This window comes from Physella acuta, unplaced genomic scaffold (genome assembly GCF_028476545.2).
Source record: "Physella acuta isolate Inbredline_101_S28 unplaced genomic scaffold, ASM2847654v3 ptg001356l, whole genome shotgun sequence".
Classification (NCBI taxonomy): Eukaryota; Metazoa; Mollusca; class Gastropoda; family Physidae; genus Physella; species Physella acuta.
The window spans coordinates 172522-178521 of NW_026732871.1; the positions used below are offsets into that span (position 1 = coordinate 172522).

At 40.0% G+C, this 6000-nt stretch overlaps 1 protein-coding gene across 1 annotated transcript in view; it reads right to left on the reverse strand.

Annotated features, from left to right (window-relative positions):
* Window positions 1–4589, reverse strand: part of LOC131926978 (polypyrimidine tract-binding protein 2) — a 59880-nt gene extending 55291 nt beyond the window's left edge. Inside the window, exon 1 of the mRNA XM_059282598.1 lies at window positions 4520–4589. The gene's annotated coding sequence lies outside the window, so the exon portion shown is untranslated. The remainder of the gene's footprint in view (window positions 1–4519) is intronic.
* Window positions 4590–6000: the final 1411 nt, after the last annotated feature.

Genomic DNA, 6000 nt, shown 5'->3' on the forward strand with positions numbered 1-6000 from the left:
CATTTTTCGGGCAAACGGCCTTCGGGCAAGTGGCATTCGGGCATTTGTCGCATTCGGGCAAGTGTCCATTCGGGCATTTGTCCCATTCGGGCAAGTGTCCATTCGGGCATTTGTCGCATTCGGGCAAGTGTCCATTCGGGCATTTGTCGCATTCGGGCAAGTGTCCATTCGGGCGTTTGTCGCATTCGGGCAAGTGTCCATTCGGGCATTTGTCGCATTCGGGCAAGTGTCCATTCGGGAAATCGGCCTTCGGGCAAACGGCATTCGGGCAAGTGTCTTTCGGGAAAACGTCCGGCTCCCATATATATATATATATATATATATATATATATATATATATATATATATATATATATATATATATATATATATATATGTGTGTGTGTGTATGTGTGTGAATGTGAGAGAAAGAGAGTGTGGCGTGTGCGTATGTGTGTGTGTGTGAGAGTGTGTGTGTGTGTGTGTGAATGTATATTGCATGTATCTATTGCAGAGGAACAACTCGTTTTGCTATAGATAATGAGAATGTTGTTGTGTACGGGTGCGTAGGTCGTGTGGGTGGGGGTGTTAGTGTCTGTAGGGGTGGGTGTATTATGCGGGGGTGTAATATCCAGCTAGTGGTGAGAACTGATTTGTCTAAACGAAAAAAAAAATTGTGAGAAAAAAACCAGTGAGTGGGGTTGGGCAGGGTGTGGAGGGGTGGGGATGAAGTAGTGACAATGGGCGTGCAAGTCGCGTACAATATTTAGCTCACGCCAGATGTCTGCACGTGTAAGGCGGTCTATAGACAGGGCAGGTAATGGGCTAACAGTTAGGGCATTTGTAGACAGGGCACTGTGTCACTAACGGGATGGCCCTCACAAGGCACTACTAGGGCAGTAACAGGGCAGGTAATGGGCTAACATAAAGGGCATTTGCGGTATTGTGTCACTAATAGACAGGCACTGACTGGGCATTAACATGGCACTAACAGGGCAGTAACAGATTCTACTTTAACAAACTATCATTGATGTCTCTTAAAACGTATAAAGTTACGTGTTCTGCTGTGTTGTTGTGTTGTGTTGTGTTCTGGTGTGTTGTTGTGTTGTGATGTGTTCTGCTGTGTTGTGTTGTGATGTGTTCTGCTGTGTTGTGATGTGTTCTGCTGTGTTGTTGTGTTGTGATGTGTTCTGGTGTGTTGTTGTGTTGTGATGTGTTCTGCTGTGTTGTGTTGTGATGTATCCTGCTGTGTTGTGTTGTGATGTGCACTGCTGTGTTGTGTTGTGATGTGTTCTGCTGTGTTGTGTTGTGATGTGTCCTGCTGTGTTGTGTTGTGATGTGCACTGCTGTGTTGTGTTGTGATGTGTTCTGCTGTGTTGTGTTGTGATGTGTCCTGCTGTGTTGTGTTGTGATGTGCACTGCTGTGTTGTGTTGTGATGTGTCCTGCTGTGTTGTGTTGTGTTCTGCTGTGTTGTGATGTGATGTGTTCTGCTGTGTTGTGATGTGATGTGTTCTGCTGTGTTGTGATGTGTTCTGCTGTGTTGTGATGTGATGTGTTCTGCTGTGTTGTGATGTGATGTGTTCTGCTGTGTTGTGATGTGTTCTGCTGTGTTGTGTTGTGATGTGCACTACTGTGTTTTTATGTTGGGGGAATCAGGGTCGACTACTCAGCGACTCCGGTAGAACAGGTTTGTAGAGTTACGGGTTACAGGATCGCTTTAACATGCGGAGGTCTCAGTCGTTCACATAACGGCATCTCACTGGGGCGGTGGGGTGGAACGGACGGTCTCCCTCTCTCACAACCCCCTCCTCCCCACCCCAGCCTCGTAAACATAGCAAGTTTGTTAATGAAATAAAACTTACTGATGTGGAAAAGAATCAGGTAGGCCTATAAGGATTTTAGAAAGAAATGGTTGTCTTTTATTTCCTAGACTAGGGCTTCATTAATAGTGCATATATATATATATATATATATATATATATATATATATATATATATATATATATATATATATATATATATATATATATATATATATAGGGGAGCCTATATATACATATATATGCATGTATAGGGATATATATATATATATATATATATATATATATATATATATATATATATATATATATGCATATATAGGCATATATATAGGCATATATAAAAAATACGCCCTATATAAAGCCATATATATATATATATATATATATATATATATATATATATATATATATATATATATATATATATATATATATATATATATAGTCCATATATATAAATAGGACATATACACATATTTATCACTTTACGTATATATAGTCGGTCGTCGCATTTGAATGCCACCACAATGTATCTACTGCGATATGTCTATAAAAAGTTTCAGTGCTGTGCGGCTTACCCTGTCTGCACAAGCGAACCGTTTTGAAAGTTGGCGAAATGAAAAACGTTTCTCTAATCAAAGCTGAAGGCTAACGTCACCTGTTGCGGGAGATTATTGGTGGAGCCGCCAGTTGCTCGGTACCTGAGATACTCAGTACCTGGATTTTTATGCAGGGCTGGGGTACTCAGTACCTGGTTTATGTAGAGCTGAGGTACTCAGTACCTGGATTTATGCAGGGCTGGGGTACTCAGTACCTGGTTTATGTAGAGCTGAGGTACTCAGTACCTGGATTTATATAGGACTGGAGTACTCAGTACCTGTTTTATGTAGAGCTGAGGTACTCAGTACATGGATTTATACAGAGCTGAGGTACTCAGTACCTGGTTTATGTAGAGCTGAGGTACTCAGTACATGGATTTATGCAGAGCTGAGGTACTCAGTACCTGGATTTATGCAGGGCTGAGGTACTCAGTACCTGGATTTAAGTAAAACTATAGTACTCAGTACCTGGATTTATGCAGGGCCGAGGTACTCAGTACCTGGATTTATGCAGGTCTGAGGTACTCAGTACCTGGATTTAAGCAAAACTATAGTACTCAGTACCTGGATTTATGCAGGGCCGAGGTACTCAGTACTTGGATTTAAGAAAGACTGTGGTAGTACCTGGTTTATGCAGGGATAAGTTACTAAGAACCTGGCTGTAGAAATTGCTACTCAGTACCTATCAGCAGCCAGTGCTACCTGTACCCAGATGTAGCCAGTGCTACAAATGACAACCGCACTACGTCGGTAGTTTCTAGTCCATACTAAACCTCTATATTCCACCGATCAGAATTTGAATAATATTATGCTAATTTTTATTGAACTGTGTTAGGGTTAGCGTCAGTCCACGATAAAGCTTAACGCTATGATTCAAATTAAAAAAAAACAAAGCTAGCAAAGGTCACGAGGTACCCTCTAACGGTAAAGAACGAATATTTGTGAGGAAATCTGGCAGTGATAACCGACCAACTGGGCACTAATTGACCGACCAACTGGGCACTAATTGACCGACCAACTGGGCACTAATTGACCGACCAACTGGGCACTAATTGACAAAATTCGCGGCCTGTTCAAAGCTTACGTGCACCGCCTAATAAATCTTTTCCACGTCCCATATTCAACCTGGTGCTACGGCACTAGTGATCCAACTTCATCATGAAAACACAACACAGCACAACACTACGGCACTGTTCAGTTAATCTTTTTTAACACAGTTAGATAATCCAGTACAGGGTAGGTAATCCGCATCAAGCACAAGGTCAGTTTAACATTTAACTCCGGTTCAACCTTACACTACAGCTCCTAGCAGTTCAATTTCACACATTAAGCTGAAATACGTCCATCAAATGGGAGCTAAATCTAATTGAAATCTTCAAGAAAATTACTCCAACTAGCAACTAACTACAAGTAATGGGTCTGAGGGGGGGGAGGTGGGGGGGAGGGGGTAGAAACGAAGAGTAACCTTAGATGTTAAGTACAGGATGGGGAGGGGGGGGGGGGAGTTCAAACACAAGGTGCTCACCTAGAGAAATATTCTCACCGAATTTTCGCAGCTGTTGGGGTGAGGGTGGGGCGAAAGCGCGGTGGGGAGGGGGAGTGGGGGGGGGGGGGTAACTATCAGTTATAAAAGTAGAAGTGGCTTCACATTTTGCACGCCGCAAACACGCAACAGATAAATTAACTAAAGGTGCTTTAATTAACCGGCTACACAACGACTACCAGAGGCTAAATGGGGTAGTTTAAGGACAGGCACCTCAACACCGTTATAGATGGGTTACTGGGGGTGGGGGGGGGTCTTTAAGGACAGGCACCACAACACCGTTATAGATGGGTTACTGGGGGGGGTCTTTAGGGACAACACCACAACACCCTAATAAATGGGTTACTGGGTGTCTTTAGAGAACACCACAACACCCTAATAAATGGGTTACTGGGTGTCTTTAGAGAACACCACAACACCCTTAGCTATAACACACCACATAATGTATACTGACAGGTATAACCATAGCTGAGATAGTAACATACGTTTGTATACAATATAACATATTCACATACATATTAGCATATTTTTATATACAGAGTAAAATATTTTAACCAGAAACCATGCAACTCACCAGATATTCACTACCACTAATTAATTAGACTTCTCACAATTAAGTCCACGAGAAACGTTTTCACCTGTGTTAGTTAGCTGACTGCCGTATCCCACGTATTTATTTCAAACGCCTCCATACATTCCACAACACCTTAATCTTAAAAGATAATCCCACGTCTTAAAATAATTAACCTAATTTTAAACTCCAATTACGCATGTTATTTATTAAGAAATAAAACAATACAAAAACTAAGCTCTAATCCACTAATGGATGCAAATCCACGGGTACTAAGCCACTAATCACATTACCACTCCACCACACGACGTGGATAATCTCCCACACTCCACTAAAAGATAAAACACCATCAACATAACCCACTAATCTTAAAGTACTTCAACAGACTCACCCAACCCCACAAAAAATAAACTCAAACAAATTCATCAAACGAATGCTCTCCCTTTCAAAACAAGAGTGACTCGCTTTCTTATTTATCGTTTTTTTATTATTATTATTATTTAATAAGAATCAACTTGGAGGTGTTCCCATCGACCGGAGAAGGTTGGTTAGCTAGGTAGGCGTGACCTAGATCTGAAATGTGTAGATGTTACCTGTGAGCCTGTAGGACTCCCACATTTCGAGGGTTAAATGACTAACACATTACTTTCGGGGGAGGTGTGTACGCACAGGTACAACTGTATTCAAACACAACACCGTACACACACAGAAACAAAAATACAAATATTTTAATCATATTTACAATCATGTTTATGTATAAATACACACAAATATATATATATATATATATATATATATATATATATATATATATATATATATATATATATATATATATGTGTGTGTGTGTGTGTGTGTGTGTGTGTGTGTGTGTCTATCTCTTTGTATTTGTGTATGCGCGTGTGTAAATATGGTTGCAAGTGTTTTTTGTGTTTCTGTGTAAGTATTTTGTGTTTACAAATGTGTGTTTGCATTATATATATATATATATATATATATATATATATATATATATATATATATATATATATATATATATATATATATAGGCCTATATATATATATATATATATATATATATATATATATTGTAGAGGTTGTCTATTGACGTTTTGATTCTGTAAAAACAGAAATATGAAATATGTGTGGTAAACGGGTGTAATCTGGTGTAAATTATGTGTGGTAAACTGTTGTAAATTGTGTGATAAACTGGTGTAAACTGGTTTACGGAGATCAGAGGATCACCAACAGGAAAAGATATTGCATATGAAAGTGGGAAAACGATGGGTTACATAGGTGGGGCGGAGTAGGTTAGGGAAGGTGGTGTGGGGTGGGGTGGGTTTAGTTGAGGGGGTGGGGTGGGAAGGAAGGATCAGATACGAATTTAAGTTCTGATGTAAATACTTCCTCTCATAATTAACTGAACATGTTTAGGCTAGCTAATATCGTCATTTTTTTTTTGCACGCTGCTTAATTTCATTAGG